Genomic DNA, 19,194 nt, shown 5'->3' with positions numbered 1-19,194 from the left:
GTCAGCACAGAGCCTGCCTGGGATTCTCTGTCTTCCTCTCTCTCTGCTCCTCCCCTGCTCACACTCTAAATTTCTCTCTCTCTCTCTCTCAAAATAAACAAACTTTTTAAAAAAATATATATATTAATACAAATTAAAACTACACAAGCTCCCTGACCACAGCAGAATATACATTCTTCTCAAGTGCACAGAACATTCTCTGGGACAGACCATATTCTAAGCCTCAATAAATTTAAAAGGAGTGAAATCATACAAACTACGTTTCCCTTCACAATAGAATGAATTAAGAAATCAGTAACAGAAATACAAATATGTAAAAATTAATACCTTCCTCAGTAACCAATGAGTCAAAGAAATCATCAAAACAATAGAAAATACTTTGAGGTGAATAAACATGATGACACCACATATCAAAATGTATGGGATGCAATAAAGTAGAACTTGAAGGGAGATTTGTAAGTATGAATACCTATATTAAAAAAGAAGAGGGGTGCCTGGGTGGCTCAGTCGGTTGAGTGCCGACTTCGGCTCAGGTCACGATCTCGCGGTCCGTGAGTTCGAGCCCCGCATCGGGCCCCTGTGCTGACAGCTCAGAGCCCAGAGCCTGTTTCGGATTCTGTGTCTCCCTCTCTCTGACCCTCCCCCATTCATGCTCTGTCTCCCTCTGTCTCAAAAATGAATAAAAACGTTAAAAAAAAATTTTTTTTTTTAAAAAGAAGAAAATAATAAATTAAAAAGAGGAAAGGGATGTCTGGGTGGCTCAGTGAGTTGAGCATCCAATTCTTGATTTTGGCTCAGGTCATGATCCCAGGGTCATGGGATCAAGCCCCACATCAGCATGGAGCCTGTTTAAGACTCTTTCTCTCTCTCTCTCTTTCTCTCTCTCTCTCCCTTTGCCCCTCTCTCCTGCTTGTGTTCTTTCTCTCTCTCTCTCTCTCAAATTAAAAAAAAAAAAAAGACGGAAAATCTCAAGCCAATAACCTAACCTTCCACCTTAACACAACAGAAAAGAAAAGCAAACAAACCCTAAAGCAAGTAAAAGAAAGGAAATAAAGATTAGGGCAGAAATTAATGGCATAGAAAATAAAAACAACAGAGAAAATCAACAAAACCAAAAGTTGGTTCTTTGAAAAGATTGACAAAATTGACAAACCTTTAGCTAGACTGAACAAGAAAATCAGAGAGAAGACTCAAATGACTAAAAACAGGAATGAAAGAGAGGATACTACTACAGACCTTATAGAAATAAAGCAAGGTTATAAGGGGAAGCTATAAATAGTGCTATTCCAACAAATAACATAACTTGGATGAAATTGACAAACTCCTTAAAAAAAACTAAAACTAATCAATAGAAAATTGGAATAAAGCTAAAACTAGGAAAAAGAGATTAAATTAGTAATTTAAAAACTTCTCACAAATACAGACCCAGACCCAGTTGGCTTCACTGGTGAATTCTATCAAACATTTAAAGAAGAATTAATACCAAGGATTCGCTAGGAACACCACCCAACTCATTCTATGAAGCCAATATTACCCTAATACCAAAACCAGACAAAGACATCATTAAAAACCAAAAAAGGAGAAATCTACAGACTGCTATATCTTATGAATATAAGATACAAAAATCTTTAATAAAATACTAGCAAACTGGATTCGACAACATATAAAAAGAATTATACATCATGACCAAGTGAGATTTACTCCAAGAATACGAGACTGGTTTAACTTCCTGAAAATCAACTAATGTAACACACCATATAAATAGAATAAAGGACAAAAACCACACCATAACCTCAATAGATGCAGGAAAGGCATTTGACAAAATCCAACACCCTTTCATGACAAAAACCTCAACAAATTCCCTGGAAGGGAATCTGATAAAGGGCACCTATGAAAAATTCATATTCAACATCATACTTAATGGTGTTGAGTACTGATCAGGAATGAGATAAGGATGTCCACTCTTACAACTTCTCTTTAACATTGCACTGGAAGTTCCAGCCAGGGCAGTCGAGAAGAAGATGAAATAAAAGGCATCCAGATTGGAAAGGAAAAAGTAAAGCTCACCCTGTTTGCAGATGATATGATCTTGTATACAGAAATTCCTAAGGATTCCACTAAAAAATGATCAGAATTAATAAACAAATTCACCAAGCTTGCAAAGTACAAGATCAATATATAAAAAATAAATTCTATTTCTATACGCTAATGAACAGTCCAAAAAGAAAATTAAGAAAACAATTTACAATATCAAAGGAATATTTAGGAATAAGAATTGCCAAAGAAGTGCAAAATTCAAAAATTATTGAAAGAAATTAAGGAAAATCTAAATAAATGGAAAGACATCCCATGTTCATGGATTGGAAGACTAAACATTGCTAAAATGGTAATATTCCCCAAACTGATCTACAGAGTCAACGTAATCCCTATCAAAATCCCAGCTATCTTCTTCGCAAAAATTGACGAATTGGTCCTAAAATTCATATGGAAACTCAAGGGACCCAGAATAGCCAAAACAATCTTGAAAAAGAAAAACAAAGCTTGAGGGCTCATTCATTTCAATTTCAGAGCTTGTGGAAAAGCTCCAGTAATCAAGACACCATGGGGCCCCTGGCTGGCTTACTCAGTACAACATGGGACTCTGGATCTCAGGATGGTGAGTTCAAGCCCCACATTGGAGGTAGAGATTACTTAAAAGAAATTTTTTTTTCTAAAAAGACACCATGGTACCGGCATAAGGACAGATGTATACATCAATGGGATTGAATTGAGGGACAGAAATAAACCCTCACATTTACAGTCAAAGGAGTTTTGACAAGCATATGCCAACACCACACAATGGAGATAAAACAGTCTTTTCAACAAATGTTACAGGAAAAACTGGACAGACACATGCAAAAGAAGGAAACTGGACACCTTCCTCAGACCCTACACTAAAAATCAATTCAAAATGGATCACGAGGGGGGCCTGGGTGGCTCAGTTAGTTAAATGCCAGACTTCAGCTCGGGTGATGATCTCATGGTTCATGGGTTCGAGCCCTGTGTTGGGCTCTGTGCAAGCTCAGAGCCTGGAGCCTGCTTTGGATTTTGTGTCTCCCTCTCTCTCTGCCCCTACCCACCCCCCCACCATCTCAAAAATAAATAAACATTAAAAAAATTTTTTTTAATTAAAAAAATTAAAAATGGATTGCAAACCTAAATATGAAAGGTAAAACTGAAAACATTCTTATAAGAAAATATAGGTATAAATTTTATGATTTTGGTTTCTTAGATATGACACCCAGGGCAGAAGCAACAAAAGAAAAAATGGATAAACTGGACATCATCAAAATTTAAAACCTCTGTGTCCAAAAGACACCATCAAGGAGATAAAAAGAATTCACAGAATGGGAAAAATATTTGCAAACCATATATACGATAAGAGATCTGCATCTAGAATATATAGAGAACTTGTATAACTCAACAACAAAAAGACAAACAATCCAATTAAAAAATGGGCAAAGGATTTGAACGGATATTTCTCCAAAGAAGATCTACAAATGGCCAATAACTGCATGAAAAGATGCTCGATATCATTAATCATGAAGGAGATGCAGACAATGGAGTATTATTTGGCAAGAAAAAGGAATGAAGTCCTGATAACATGTTATAACATGGAAGAATCTTGAAGACATGATGCTAAGTGAAAGAAGCCAGGCATAGAAGACCATGTATTGTATGATTCCATTTATATAAAAGGTCTAGACTAGGCAAGTCTATAGAAACAGGAAGATTTGTTGTTGTCTGGGGCTAGGGGAGAAACGTTTGAGGAGAGTGGGGAGTGACTAATGGGCACACAGTTTCTTTCTGGGGTAATACAAATGTTCTAGGGGCACCTGGGTGGCTCAGTCAGTTAAGGGTCTAATTCTTGGTTTCAGTTCAGATCATGATCTCACGCTTCATGAGTTTGAGCCCTGCGTCGGGCCCTGCACTGCCAGTGCAGAGCCTGCTTGGGATCCTCTCTCTCTCTCTCTCTCTCTCTCTCTCTCTCTCTCTCTCTCTCTCAAAAATGAATAAATAAACTTTAAAACAAGAAAAAAGAAAAAAGTTCTAAAATTCATTGTGGTAATAGTTACACAACTCAGTGAATATACTAAAAGCCATTAAATTGCACATTTTAAATGGGTGAATTGTTTGGTCTGTGAATTATATCTCAATAAAGCTGTGATATTAAAAAAAAAAAAAAGCAAACAAACACTAGCAGAGGCCACTGTTCAACTGTCGGATTGGCCAAGACCCCGAAATTATAGCAACCCGCACTGGTGGGGGGGTCAGAGGATGCGGTGTGAGGGTGCATGATCATAAGCTCTGGCAATCTCCATCAAAATTGCAACCGCGCATGCTCCCCGACCCTGCAGTTTGGGATTAATCCCAGAGGAACCCTCGCACATGAATATGACGTGTATGATGGAGGATATTCATTGCAGAACTGTCTACAATAAGCAAAAGGCTGGAAACAACCAAAATATTCTTCGCCAATGAAGTAAAGCACGGTCTCCATCCACACAGCGCATACTAGAACACCATTCAACCATGAAAAAGAAAGCAGTAGCACAAATGATCCTCAAGGTACACGTGAAGAAAAAACAGGTGTGGAACAGGACATACCACATGTTACAATGTGTTTGTGTTTGTTTTCTAACATACATGCTTGTATACGTCTGCCTCTCCCTAAAAGGACACGCCAGAAACCCCTCCCAGTGCCTGCCTTGGGCAAGGGGATGTGGCTGCAAAGAGAGGCTTTACCCTGTCTTCCTTTGGACTGTTTGAATTATTTTTTGCTATGTGTGTTAATGGTTTTCCTTTTGTTTTTAAGAAAAAACACAGTCTTACCTGGTTTCAAATCCTGGTGCGCTCTCTCTCATAGCTGGGAAAGTCACTTCACTTCTCTGAGCTTCTGTGATCTGCAAAGGGAGGGATAATAATAATGTCTACCTTCAAGGTTGTCGTGGAGGATGAAATAAGACAATCCTTGCGCAAGGCTCCCCCCTGTGCCTGGTGCCTCGTCAGCGCGTGGTCCTTGTTGTTTATGAATACGTTACTATGTACACGAGTTGGATGATAACAGGTCTCCATCCACATCTCTGAGCAGAGAGCCTCAGACTAAGTGTGCAGAGCACCAGCAACCCTCTCTGACTGGGAGAAGCCGGGAGAGGCAGCATCTGAGAAGGGACTTCAAGCATGAGGAATTCTACAAGCAGAGATGACTAGGGCCGGTGTTCCTGGCAAAGGGAGCCATTCACACAAAGACCTGGAAATAGGAGAGCCCTGGGTATTCACTCAATCGTCGTGCATTGGTTGGCTTCTTCAACAAAGCTTAGCTGAGCACCTGCTACGCGCCAGGCACTGAAGAGTGAAAGACAAAAGCCAGGTAGCTAGACCAGCCAAAGGAGGAATTATAGAGAGTACAGTGATGGGGACAAGAAGGGGCTGAGGCAGAGCCTCACCCACATCCAACTGCTCAAGAGAACGGACCAAGAAAAGGAGGCTCAGAGAGGGATAGGGGCTGCCCAAGATCACACAGCACATTCTCAACTTCTGAAAAGAGCCTCTCAGCTCTGCCCTCTCACTCGTCCCACGGGCCTGAAGAAGAAAATGCCCGCGGGGCCCTCCTGACGTGCACTCATCAGAAGGGAGACAGTGCCATCCAAACTGGGGGCCCCACAAAAAAGGAGGGGCAATTGATTCTCCAATGCTAACAACAGCTTGTTAATGGGCAGAGAGACTCCTGTACGTCTCGGGCACCAGGCTAAGTAGGACACCACATGCATGAGTCCAGATGAACCTACTGCGGCCCTGTATGGTCAGCTCCGTTTTGCAGAGGAGAAAACTGAGGCACAGAGAGGTCAAGTTGCTTGCCTAATGTCACAGCGCTCATAAGAGACAGCATCAGCAAGTAGACTTGAACTGTCTAGGCTCTGCAGCCTCCTGTCCCAGGGCCCACCCCCCAAGGGAGCCACCAGCAGGGCCTAGATCAGCAGTCACAACCCCCCTCAGAAGGGCAAGGTGAGAGCTCTTCTCAGCCAGTCCAGGAGTCTCTCCTGATAACAGTGGCCCAATCAGGGGCAGGATGAATGGGTGGGTGGGTGGTGGAGGCTGTGTCAGGAACGTGTTGGCAGGGAGGAGGGTGGAGGTGGGGGGGGAGGGAAACAGCCCGCTGGCAGCCATCAGTCCTGCCTCTGGAAGGAGGGGACCAGAAAGGCCCCAGCAGGCACCTGCCTGACCCAAGTGGGCTACAGAATCATGGTTAGGGGGGGCCCTGCTGCAGCCCATGGGAGGACTCTAGGTAAATTGACCGAAGACTCCCTCAGTACCATGGAGATGCCACGGTCACCCCCAGGTAGTCGCACAGGCAAGTGAGCTAACCACTCAGAGCCCTGAGCACACAGGCCATGCTTAATAAACGGGGCCCTTCCTATTAGGAACATGACTGTTTCCATTATTGCTTAGCTCTCTGGTTCTCACCAGGCCCCATCTATGCAGGGACAGTCAGTCCCCTCTTTTAGAGGAGGGGACAGAGGAAGGCTCAGAGAAGCCAAGTCAGGGCCCAGGACACCATCCAAGACAAAAGAGGGCCAGCTGGGGATCCTGGCTCTCCTGGCCCCGGGCTGTTGTCAGCCCCTCTCTCCAAGGCCACTGGTCCCAGCTGGACTCTTGCAGGTAAGTCCACATAACGGGGACTAAGCAGGGCTCCCTGGCCAGTCATTTTCCATAAGGGGAAATGGAAGCCAGGACAGGGAGAGTGGCTGACCTAAGGCCACACAGCCCAAGGACCACTTACAGAGTGAACAACTGACCCCTCCGAGCCTCCAAGGCTGGGTCCTCCAACTGATGCCTCCTCCCTCCTCACAACAGCTCCATAGGGCTAGTGCCACAAGCACTGGCCTGTCCCCAGAGGAGGAAGCTGAGGCCGGGGCAGCACGGCAAGGATGCCAGTCCAACAGTCCCATTTCATAGATGGGGGCTGAATTCCTCTCCTGTCTCCCCTACGCACCACCCCCCCTCCACTAGAACAGAAGCTCCCTCCTACCCCCAGGCTGGGATCTTCACCTGATTCCTTTTTTCCTTCACACTCTCAAAGCAATTACCTGTCATACGGGGGTGTTTTTCTACAAGTGGTTTCAGAACATGGAAAGGACCCTGGCTTCAGAGTGGGGGAATATGAACAATGACAGTAGTAACAGCTAGTATTTACTTAGGACCTACTATGTGTCATTCTTAACTGAAGCACAGACAGATTAAATGGTGTGACTAAAATCTCACCTCTTAGCAGCCGATTGGCAAGTCCCTTCCTCTCTGAGCTTCTCCCTAAAGGGAAGGACCCAAGGAAGGAGCCTATGGCGGGGGTCTTCTCGGTCGGGTCTAGGGCCACCTCGGCTCCCTCTCCAGAACTCCATGCCACCAGCTGCTCCAATGCAGGCTGGCAGGGTGGAATGGGGCATGCTGATGGCCACACGCTTCCCCCTCACATCCTCCCACCTAGGGTTCACGCTACCCCTTCAAATGCTCCCAAGAGCCCTGAAGTGAGCCATGGCCACACTCATGTCACACATGAGAACATAAAGTCTCCAGGAAGTTGCCCAGCCAGGAAATGGAGACCCAGGTGCCAACCCAGATCTGAGTGATACCAAAGCCCATTCTCTCTCCACTGGACCAATAAGGAGGCAGGCAAGGGAAGGGCAGTCTAGGAGGTTGGCACAGCATGTGCAAAGGCTTTGAGGCAGGAAGGTCAGATGTGCAGGGGGTTACTGAGTGAGAGGTCTGAACTGTGTGGGTCCCAGCTTAACCGGGCCACTGCTGGTCTTTGGCCCAGGCCCGAGGAGGTCTGAAGGAGGCCCCGAGAGGATCTATCCAGCAACCTAGATCAGAAGGTCCTGAAACACTGAGAGGCCATGAAGGTTTTCTCAGGCCCCTGAGGGTGTAGAGAAGGGCAAAGTAAGGTTACTGAGCCTTCATCCCACAGTAACCCTGGCAAAGCACAGTCATCTCGAACTCTAGAGGGCTAGAGGGGCAAGAGGGGGCCTAAACCATGGTGGACTTCCCAGAGGAGGGGACATCTCAGCTGAGGTCTGAAGGCTGGGCAGTGTGTGAAAAGAGGGAGGGGAAGTAGGATCCAGGCAGAAGGGACTGCTTGGGAAGGCCCAAAGGGAGTGTAAGATCAGTGTAAACCATGTAGCCTCAGTCTCCCCAACAGCAAAATGGGGGGAAAGACAAGCACACAGTGGGTGGCTCCATCTTTCCCACGCCAACTTCCCACCATCCCCCTCCACCAAGGCCTGAGAGGGAGGTCACTGGAAGGGGGCTACTGGTCCTCCTGCCCATTGGAGCCTCCCGGGGCCGGTGAGGGCGGCGGGCTTAGAAGGTCTCACCCACCCTATACCCTACTGTAGCCTCTACCCCAGAGTCGAGGCCAAGCGGCCTTTGCCAGCAGGTGGGCAGGCTCACAGGCCAGGGGGTCACAGCCCTGGTGTCAGGGAGGCTTTGTGAGACATCCGCATTCACAGACCAAGAGCTGAGACTCTGGAGGGGCACCCGGCCCCAGGTCATACGGCGAGGCGGGCCCCTGGATGAGGGTGTGGGCACTGGGACTGAAGAGAAGATTCTCAAGGCACCAGGCCCAATACAGGCGGGTCTCAGGGACCCAGCCAGGTACCACCTGGCTGAGAGCGGAAGGCCTCCATCAGAATCACCGTGTGACCTCAGGCAAGTCACACCCCCACCTCGGGGCTCAGTATCTGCACCCGAACAGAGACCCTGGCATGCCAAGGATTCCTTAGCAGATAGATCCCAACCTTCCATCCCCACCCCACCGCCACCCCATGCCACTGAGATAACAAGCCTCTCCAAGGTCATCTCTCCCTGGGCTCCCAGCTGCCCCACCCCCACTGGCTGATGGGTGATGGCTGATGGGCTTGGGGGGACAACCGCCAGCCAGCAGCCTCTGCGCACTGCCTTCAGGGGCTCACAGTGTTCGCTGTTCCCTGCCAGCAACCCTGCCTCTCTGCTCCGGGAACACACAGTGCCCCCCCTCCTCCCCACCCACACCCATGCAGGAACTCCCTCCAGTGACACTGGTGGGCAGGAGCACCTGGTGGCCTGGCCCTGCCACACGGTCAGCCCTGAGTTCCGCTCCCCCTCCTCCAATCTCCAAGCCCACACACAGGTGGCCCGTCCCCGATGTGTGACCTCAGGAAGTCCAGTCCTCCATTTACTTATGCACGACATGATGCCTCTGGCAGACCTCTGAGGGAGGGAGCATCTGAGCCTGAGGCTGGGGACAGTAGTCAGCAAGATGGCTTCAAAGCTCCTACCTGCTGCTCACAGGATCGAGGCCTGCTGCGTTCTCTTTCCCCCCTACCCCCCGACCCTCCCTTTAACTTGTAATCACCCCCTAGCCTTCAGACTTTGCACATGCTGTCACCTCCCCAAAGCTATACCACCTGCCTCCCTTGAGACTTCACAAACTCCAGTGCAAGGAGGGAGGGAGGGAGGGAAAAAGGGAGGAAGAGCTGAAGGAAGGGAGGGAGGAAGGGAAAGATGAATGGGTCCTACCCAGGGCCCCATATGATGAAGATGTACAGGCCTCGGCCCTGGGTCTGTCGAGTCCCACAGCCTATACCCCGACCACTGCTCTCTCCTGCCCCTGCCTGGCGTGTCCCTATGGCAGAGCTTCTGACCCCCCTGACTTACACAGGGCCGTGTGCAAGTCTGAGGCAACTCCAGGCCCCAAGCCGCACCCGGCACGGGCCCAGGCACAGAACAGGTAGCAGAGGATGTTTGCTGAGTGAGCAAGGAGTGAGGGAAGAGTGAGCCAGGGGCCATCCACAGGCCAAAGCAGCCACAACATGTCTGGTCCCATGTTCGTGGTGCAAACACGCTCGGGGCGGGCAGGCCTCAAACCGGCTCTGCCAGTGTGGCCAGGGAGGGGCAAGGCGCCGCAGGCTTGTACCGGCACCAGCAGAGAGAGGCGGGTGTGCTGCTGGGGACGGGACCTGCAGCCCGGTGAGGGCAAAGCCTAAGCGGACCACAGAGCCCACTAATCCCAGCCCCAGAGAGACAGAACTATTCCAGCCCCTGTAGCTCTGGGGTTTCTTCTTGGGCGGAAAGGGGACCCCTTTCTAGACCCCAGGCCCTGACCTGCCCTGTAGAGTACAGGATCCCTTCCCGCTAGGATTTGTCCACACCTGTCCACAGCCTAGAAGCCCTAGAGGGAAGGAGAAGGCCCGGAAGTGGGCGGCGCGGGAGCAGGGCAAGGCGGCAGGCCACCTGGTGTAAAACCCTGCTCTGTCCCAAGTTGTTTCATGGCCGGTTTCCCGGTGTGGCAAGTGGTGTTGGGCATGGATCCCGGGGACTTTCAATCCCCTGGTGCTGAGTTATCTAGAAGACATCACTTGGCAACTCCCGCCCTGCCCCCAAAGCCCCGCTCTGTGGGTGGACGTAGCCGGAGGCCAGACTTACACACATGTCCTTACTCCCCACAGAAACAATAATAAAAATACCTGCTGATTACTGAATGTGTATTGTATGCCAGGCATCAGGCTTGGCACTTGACATGCACTGTTTTATCTGGTCCTCCCAAAGCTGCTGTGAGGGCCAGCCCCCAACAGAGGAAACTGAGGTCCGGCTCACATGGCAAGTGACAGTCTAGGCTCCTGACCCCACCCCTGACCCTGAGGTCACACTGAGCAGCCTCCATATCTCCAAGACAGTTCAGGGCAGAAAAAAAACCCAAAATCTCAGGTACACCCAGAAATTTTTAGCTGGAAGTGGTGGGGGGAGGCAAGGTCCATAGACCCCAAACCCACAGATCCCCTGAGTCCCGAGAGACCAAACTCCAACCCTGCCCTGCTGTGTACCCCAGGCTATGGAGGTCCCACTCTTGGCCTCAGTTTTCTCATCTGTAAAACGGGTAGGGTCCTGCCAGTTTCACCTAAGGCGTACAGTTGTTCAGAGCCACGGCAACTGGAGGGCTTAGTCCAGTCCTTAGGACAAGGTGAAGAAGCCACTGGGACCCCGTGCCTCCAGATGGGCTGGGGAGAGGGAACAAACATAAACCAGAAGCCACAGTGCTCTGTGGTGGGGACTCGGCCCCTCATCACCAGCAGCCCAAGAGAGGAAAGATGATTCCTCCCGCCCCCATGTAACTCAGTTCCAAGCCCTGTCAGTCCCACCTCCAAACACATCCTGAATCCAAACACACGGCCACCCCCTAGTTCAGGCCCGGCTTCCTCCTCCAAGCTGGCCACCTGGGGGCAGAGAGCCTCTCGGAAATGTCAGTCTGAACCATCACTCCTACTTAACAGCCTTCACAGCCCCTAACCGACAAAGGAGTCCAAAACCCTAGAGAGCACTCTAGCAGTCCTACCCCTTTTCATGTATTCTGCCCTTCTCACTCGGTGTGCTGCTCCCCCTCACCCCAAGAACCCAGTAGGCGCCTGCCCTGAGCTTTGCACCTGCTGCCCCCTCTACCCAGAGCACACCACCCCTGGACAGCTACACCCCTCGCTCCTTCACTTCCTTCGGGCGCTTTACTCACACATCACCTGCTCAGGGGGCCTTTCCTAACCACCTGTTCAAATGGCAACACACCCAGACAACTCTGCTCTGTCTTTGAGTCTTGTTTCCAAAGCTGTACCTCCTCGCAGAAGGCCTCTCTGACCTCCCCCAGCTGGAGTGAGGACCTTCAACTTCTCCTTCCTAGCGTGGACCGCAGCTCTGATGACATAGTGAGAGTACACATCTAATGAGGACAGGGGCCACTTCTGTCTCACTCATGGCTGAATATGCTGCAGTGGGTATAACATTCAAGAGTTAACAGCTGGGATGCTTGGGCACCGTCCGGCCACTGGCCAAAAGCCTAGGGCCTAGCATGGAGTAGATGCCTGGTAATTACTGAATAGATGGATGGGTGGATGGAAGGATGGACGGATGGATGGATGGGTGGACAGACGACGACGAACGGATAAGTGAACCGGGCCCACACAGTGGGCCTGGGACTTGCCAGGGATGCCCAGGGCCCTGAGAAGATGGCCCAGAGCAGGCGCAGACCCGCCCAAGCTCACCAGCCAGGCTCTGGCCTGAGCAGCTGCAGCCAGCCCAGCCTCTCCTCCCGCACAACCCGACTTTCATTTCCCATCTTCTCTGTCTGAGGAAGCTCCTTCCCTCCGGGGAACTGAGTGAGGAGGAGGGGCAGGCGGCGGCCCTCCGGTCCGAAGAGGGGGGCTCCCAGGCTCCATCTGTCCTACTACAAAGGGGCTTTGTCCTCAGTGCCTGTGCTGAGCCTGGGGCAGACCAGAAGCCACCCCTCAGCCACCCAGCAGGTCCCACCACCCCTGGTCAGCTGGGCCAATGGCTCCAAAGCCAGACCCCAGGGGCTGGGGTCCCTGAAACCTCATTAAGCCCTAGGAGGGAGGCTCTAGGGTGACCTCCGTGTTTGCAGATGAGGAAACTGAGGCTCCGAAGGGCAAAGATACTTGGCCAAGATCTCCCAGGCAGCAGAGAACGAAGCTGGGTTTCAAACCCACACCCATCTGGCACCAGAATCTTTAGTCATGGTTCTCAACTCACCTTGCCTGGAGCACAGACCCTCTGGGTTCAAGAGGGTGGAGGGGCCTTTCTGGAGGTACAAATGGGCACCCATGCCTAGCCCTGCACCCAAGTGGGGAGACCCTTACCCTGGCAAGGTTCACCCAGCAAGGGAAGGAGGTCGGGCCCTGAACCCAGAGCTCTTGCCCCACACCCAGTCCATGCCCCAGGCACCTTGGGAATTGGCCAGCCAGGCCCCAACACGTCTCCACCACTTCCTGCCAGGCAGGCTTCTGCAGGGAAAGGATGTATGAGGAGGCAGAGAGGGGACAGAGGCCCCCACCCCCTCCTCACTGCTCCCCCATCAATCCCGTTTGTCTGGCTAGCACCCACCTTCTCTCCAGGGCCACTTCACCAAAGCCACGATGCCAACAGAACGCCCACAGTGCCTGACAAGTCAGTCCTGCCCAGGAGTCTCTCCTCATGCCTGAGGACAGCATGTAGACCCCCGAGCAGGCCCTCGGGCTCTCCACTGACGGCCACCAGCCGAGCAGGCCCTCGGGCTCTCCACTGACGGCTGGTGGCCGCCTCTCACGTCAATAGCACTCCTCAGGGCTCCGACAAGAGGAGCTGCTCACATCACACCTTCAGGCCCTGGTTCAAGCTGTCAGTACTACTTCCTCCAGGAAGTCCTTCCTGGCCTGCTCCCTCCAAGGCCCCAACCGGCTCCCACCTTCTGCCCCAGATAGGGGTTCTCGATCCCTATCTGAAACCCCAGCCCCCATGAGCTACCTTCACTCGGCAACAGTAATGGAGCACTGGAGCCCAGTCTGACCCTTCTCTTTGTCTTCCCTTCACACGTTCAGCGGGAGACCTCAGCAAAGCCTGGCAAGGGTTTGAGGGCTTGCCTGGTCAACCTTCCAACTGCCTTGTACATGACCTATGCCTGCACACGCCAGGCGAGTTCCCACCACCAGAGCTTCGCCCATGCCCTCCCTCTGGCATGCCCTCACCATTCTTTTTTCCCTCCTGAGCTCCTGCTCACCCTTTAAGACTCAGACCAGGTATCACCTCCTCTAGGAAGCCCTTCTGGCCTTGTAACGGGCTGCCACAGTTCATATGTGCCTACCCTGTGGTAGGACAATGATCAATGTCTGTGTCCAGTTCCACCAGAGCATTGGCTGCTCCCAGAGCACATCCCTTGGGGTTTCCAGCACCCAGCACAAGCCCTGACACCAGCAGCAGGTGATCAAGAGTCCAGCTGCTAACTCCCTGCCCAGAGAATCCAGGGACAGAGGCCAGGAACAACCCCCAAAGGCAATAATGAGTCCTGTTTTGCCCACGCTGCCCACAGATCTAAGGTATGGGTGGAGCGGGGCGGGGGGGGGGGGGGGGGTGCTTTCTGCAAATGGCCAACTGGTAACCAAACCCACGTCGTTTCTAAAACTAGGGCACAGGAGAGAAACGGGAACAGCAGAATTGTCCCCAAATAGAACTGTGGCTCATCTGGTTCCAGGGCCTTCGGGAACACCTGGCAGGGATGGGGGTGGGGATCACAGGTGGCTGCTCCCAAGCCTCCAAAAGCCACGCTACAGTTTGGAGGGCAGGAAGGTCAACATCACCGCAGTCACTGCTGATACCCTGCCTACTTGCCTCAGGTCAGTCCAAAGCCTGGAAGTTGGTAGTCCTCTCCCACTTACCCCCACCTAACTACCGGGTGCTCCCTAAACTGTCCTACCTCTGAGACTTTGCTCACATGGGTCCTCTGCCTGGAATGCTGTTCCTCCTTCCTGCCAGTCAGAAACCTTCCCATTCTTATAACCATAACCACTAGCTGGGTACTTCCTATAAGCCTGGCGCAGGCGGGCATTTGGGGGGAAATGAGCTTATCCAGTCCTCCCAACTGCCCAACGAAGAAAAGACCCCTGCCCCCATCTCACAGATAAGGAAATTGGGGCTCAATAAGAGAAGCCATTTGCCCAGGGCACGCAGCACAGGAGGCAGATGGAACAGGTGATGTGGAGGGACCTGGGTGTCAGCAGCCACGGGGCACCCAGAAGGTCTGGCTGGGCCCGGTTCAGCCTCCTAGACGGGCCGAAGCTTGAGAACTTGGCAAAACTCAGGGACAAAATGCACAGGGCACAGCCCCACCAGCCCAGATAGAAGAGGAGACCCTCTCCCCTCTCCCTAGGGTGGCTACTGATGGATGAACCACAGTACTTTGATGCGATAGAACTATCTCCCCACAACATGCACAAACCCACCGCACAGATGAGAAAACTGAATCCCAGAAGGAAACAGTTGCCCCGTCTGGAAAGTGGGATGTGCCCCAGGAGCTTTCTAGCTGTGACATCCCCCTGTCGCCTGGTGGATGCTACTTCCCTCCTCCGATCTCGGTCTTCCTATCTGGAGAATGGGATTGTCAATCCTTTCCTCTTCAAGTTGATCCGAATTATAACCAAATAGCGGCTAACATTTACTGAGGGTGTGCTATGTGCCGGCTTTGCTGAGGGCATCAGGCACCTCACTTGATCCTTAGAACAAGCCCGTAATGCGGATACTGTCATTAGGCCCATTTTTTCAGGTAGGGAAGCCGAAGCACAGAGAGGTGAACTGACTCACCAAAGTCACAGAGCTTGTGGGTGACAGCAGTTGGAGGTGCAGAAGCCCTGGGGTTGGAGGCAGGCGGCTCCCCAGAGAAGTCTCCTGGCCTCTCTGTCCTGAGAGGAATGCCTAGCAGGGGCTGAGGGAGGGCCAGGGGTCAGACAGGAGGCAAAGAAGGGCCCAGCCTGGATGAGGCAGGGTAGACCCACGGTGTTCATGGGGCCCTGAGTCCAAATCCATGTACTGCGTGACCTTGGGCAAGTCACTGCTTGTCTGAGACTCGGTTTCCTCTCTGGTGAAACAGGGCCAGAACTGCTGCCTTGCAAGACATCGTGAGGACTAGGTATGAGGACGAGGACAAGCACTTGCAACCGAACACGGGCTCAAGCATGTGCTGAGGGAGCCGATGACTTTTGAAGGAACCCCAGGGGCTGGTCACTTTTCCCTCAGGATCACGGTTACATCTGGTTCTCCACTCAGAAGCTGTGGGAACGTGGGCACAATCCGCCCCTTCTCAGCTCTGCCAGCCTTCCAGGCCACGCGACCTTAGACAAGTCACTTCGCCTCTCTGAACCTCCAATTCCTTTCTTGGGGCTCTGAGAGAGGGGTTCTGGCCTCAGGAGATTGGGGGTTCTTGGCAGTGGGGGCGGGGTTCAGTCCCGTCAGCTCAAGTGGAAAGAGCAGCTGGGGTGAGCCTGAGCTTGAGGCCTCAGTTTCCCCATCTGCCTAGCCATGCTGGGGGGTACTCAAAGGTGACTGTGGAAAGTGCTTTGTAAACTGTAAAGTGCGGCACCCTTGGAGTGATGATTATCACCTTACTGCCTGAGAGGCAAAAAAGAATCCTATGACTTGCCGTCTAAGGCAGAATGTGTCAGAGCCATGAGGGAGGGCAGAGAGTGGCAGCGGGGTGCAGAGGAGGCAAGAACGGAGTCGGGTGGGGGGACAGAGGTGGTCACTAAGAACTTTCTGGAGGCAGAGGCATCTTAGCCGCCTCGGCAAGTTTCAAGACGGCAGACCACTGGGCAGCGGGCCCACAGAGGCAAGGCACGGAGGCTGGACAGCTCGGGCACACAGGAAGACAGCCAACGGTTCAGAAAGACTAAGGGGTCACCCGAGTGAAAGGAAAATGTAGGAGTGACCGGGGTGGGGCTGGGAAGAGCTCACCTCCAGGAGCCCTTGCTGTGGAGCCCGGGCCCACCTGGCCTCTCTCTGAGCCACAGCTCCTTCCCCACAGAAACCACTGGGGCAATAACAGCTCCTGCCTCTCAGGCCAAGCAGACAAAGGGGCAAAGCACCCACGGCTCCATCAGTGGTCACCTTCACAGAGAGAGACCCATTCAGTGAGGAGGCCTTCAATGCCAGGGATTAGGACACTGGGAGGCCTTGACACGTCACAGATGGGCAAGTCACAGGTCAGCTGAGGCAGGAGCCGGGCTCAGGGAGGCTACATGGCGCTGGTGGTTTCCAGTCTACCCAGTCACAAAACTTGTCTGTTTCTGGTTAACCATCCCCTCAGCCACGTCCCGTAGGACAAGCCTGTCACAGATTCAGGTGCCCAGACTCAGCCCCAGGGATTCCCTGATCAATTGGCCTGCAATTCCCATCCCGAATTCCCACCTCGTCAGGGGATTACCTTCCTAATCACAGAAATATTAAGCACTTACTGTATGCAGGCTCTGTGCCAGAGCAGACACACATTAGCTCATCTGATCCTCACACCCCCTTATATCAGAGCTGGCACCGGCCCTGTCATCCCGTTTCAAAGACAGGGAAACTAGGGCTCCAAGCGATTGCTGTCCCACAATCCCACACAGCAAACGGCAGAATCAAGATTCGAACCCAGAACCAAGTGGTTCCACGAGCCTTGCTACTTGTACTCCCTCTATGCCATGAGCGTCCATTGAGCACCCATGAGATGCCAATCCGGGCAGCTGGGGGCTCCCTGCAAGATCCAATACTCCAGATCTGAGTAGAGATCCATCAGCCAGAACCAGAAGCCCCGAAAGTCAGGATCGCCTGCCCCCAGCAACATACCAACCCTAAACCTTGGGAGAGATTTCAGGAAAGCTGGGTGCACACTCCGTGGGAATCAGATGCTACAAGTCACCCAGCCGCCAGAAGCCTGGGCTCACGCTTTACCGTGCTGGGCGACCATGGCCTCAGCCCTTGGCCCCTCTGAGCCTGTTTGCTTTTCTGTGTAACAGGAACAAAAGTTCTGTCCACGCCAGGCTGGGGCAAAGGATAGAATGGGCCACCTTGCTATGACCTGGCTGGAGAGGGCACAACATGAGGACATCCACATCAGATACACTGAAAGACGGGGCAGCAAATCCAGGCAGGCCAGGAGAAGGCAATCAGGTCTGCCAAGGCCTAGTTTTCTGACACCATCCGAACTTGACTTCCACTCCTAGCACCAGGAGTCCATCTCTGTTGGCCTCGCAGCCCAGTGGGTCTGAGGACTCGCAGGACTCATTCCTGCAGTCTCAAACAGCCTACATGCACGCTAAGAAGACTCAGTCATGCCTGCCCTGGAGAACTCCCTGGCCAGGATCCCCATCACAGAGCCTCAGCGAGGGAAAAGTTCTCACTGCACAGAGGAGGAAACTGAGGACCGGGGCAGGAGGGAACTTGGCCAAGATCATCTGCTTCTCCTCTCCTTTAGCTTCTCATTTTATTCTGGAACTCCTCTGGTTAGTCTATGGGGAGGAGAGGAACTGAGGCCCAGGTTAGAGAGGAGTCACTTGTTCAAAGTCCTATAGCAAGGAGGGGGAGAAATGGGGGGTTTTGCTTCCAGCTCTGGGATCCTCCCCAGTCATCTGTCCCTGGACTCCTCCCCACCCAGGCTGTCCTGTGGGAAGGGGCAGGCTGGCTGAGTCGGGAGAGCCCTGGATCAAAAGACAAGAGATGTGCATTTTTCTCCCAGCTTGGATAATATGTCCTGGGTCTTTCTGGCCTCAATTCCCCCATCTGTGAAAAGAGAAGGTCAGAATAGATCAGGAATGACAAACTCATGGCACACATACAACATGCTCTACTCCTCTGCCAATGGCAGACATTACTAATCTCCCCCAGCACTCATTCCCATGAAGCCAAGACTTGGCCTCAGAATGCTTCTCAGCACAACAGTGCAGGCCTGGGCCATCCTAGGGGTGGGTAATATCTGAGCCCCCACAAGGGAGGGCAAGGGAGAAAGACGTAACAGTCACTGAACATCCAGTAGATTCAAGTCACTGGGAGAAATTAGTGGATTTCATTTTCACAAGGGAGGTGTGTGAGGCTGATGCTCAGAGAGGCTAAGCGCCTTCCCTTTGGACACACAGTGGGAACGGGGCCTTGAACACAAGGAAGCACGTACTGGGCCTACCTTTCCAGAACTGTGATGCAGAGCCAATGGCCAGGTAAAGGCAGGTACAATCTCATCCCAATCTCCCTTTGGCCTTACTAAGTGTAAGCCCCATGCCCATTTCACAGCTTCAGAAACTGATTCGCAAGGAGGGGCTGTTAGCTGCCAGACGAGGAAGGAATTGAGTAGCATCTGGTTCTTCCCCATCTCTATTTATCTAGTTAATGTGTGCTGAATGCTTTATTTTGGTCCTTGTGGGACATCCTAGGAGCCATGACTCATACTATGCCACTTCACCGATGAGGAAACTGAGGTGTCCCAAAGGAAGTACCCCTCCCCCCCCCCCCACCAAGTGGCTTGAGTGGAAACCAGAGTGGTTTACCGTGGAGATAAGGCGGTAGTGGAGGGGAAGTAAAGGGCTGTAGAGACCCAAGGGAGATAGAGGTGTGGGGGCCACACGACCTGGGCAGGAAGTGGCTTCTCCCCTCTGGGTCTTGGTATTTACATCTGGAAAATGGACCAATCTCAGGTAAGGCAGGCTTTCTCAAAGTGGGGCCGAGCTAGACCCAATAAATGCTCTCCCCAGTTCAGCCTCCTCACACAGCAAGGGCAGAGCAGGACTCAAATCACCCAGCACATGGGTGGCCTTGTCTGTGAATATCCCTTCCTAGGCCATGCCTGCC

General features: G+C 51.9%; 1 protein-coding gene and 1 long non-coding RNA gene across 5 annotated transcripts in view; one reads left to right on the top strand and one right to left on the bottom strand.

Annotated features, from left to right (window-relative positions):
* SRC (SRC proto-oncogene, non-receptor tyrosine kinase) overlaps nt 1–19,194 on the bottom strand; it is a 60,687-nt gene that overhangs the window by 28,132 nt on the left and 13,361 nt on the right. For all 4 annotated transcript variants that reach the window (XM_060617272.3, XM_060617271.3, XM_060617276.3 and 1 more), the window contains exon 2: nt 4,873–4,943. The gene's annotated coding sequence lies outside the window, so the exon portion shown is untranslated. The remainder of the gene's footprint in view (nt 1–4,872; nt 4,944–19,194) is intronic.
* Nucleotides 13,173–15,548, top strand: LOC144615877 (uncharacterized). The gene is made up of 3 exons (XR_013554528.1): nt 13,173–13,925; nt 14,015–14,222; nt 15,473–15,548. It is a non-coding gene; the product is annotated as an uncharacterized LOC144615877 (long non-coding RNA).

This window comes from Panthera onca, chromosome A3 (genome assembly GCF_046562875.1).
Source record: "Panthera onca isolate mPanOnc1 chromosome A3, mPanOnc1 haplotype 2, whole genome shotgun sequence".
Classification (NCBI taxonomy): Eukaryota; Metazoa; Chordata; class Mammalia; order Carnivora; family Felidae; genus Panthera; species Panthera onca.
Note: the sequence above shows the minus strand (reverse complement) of the source record. Positions and strands in the feature narration are given on the sequence as shown.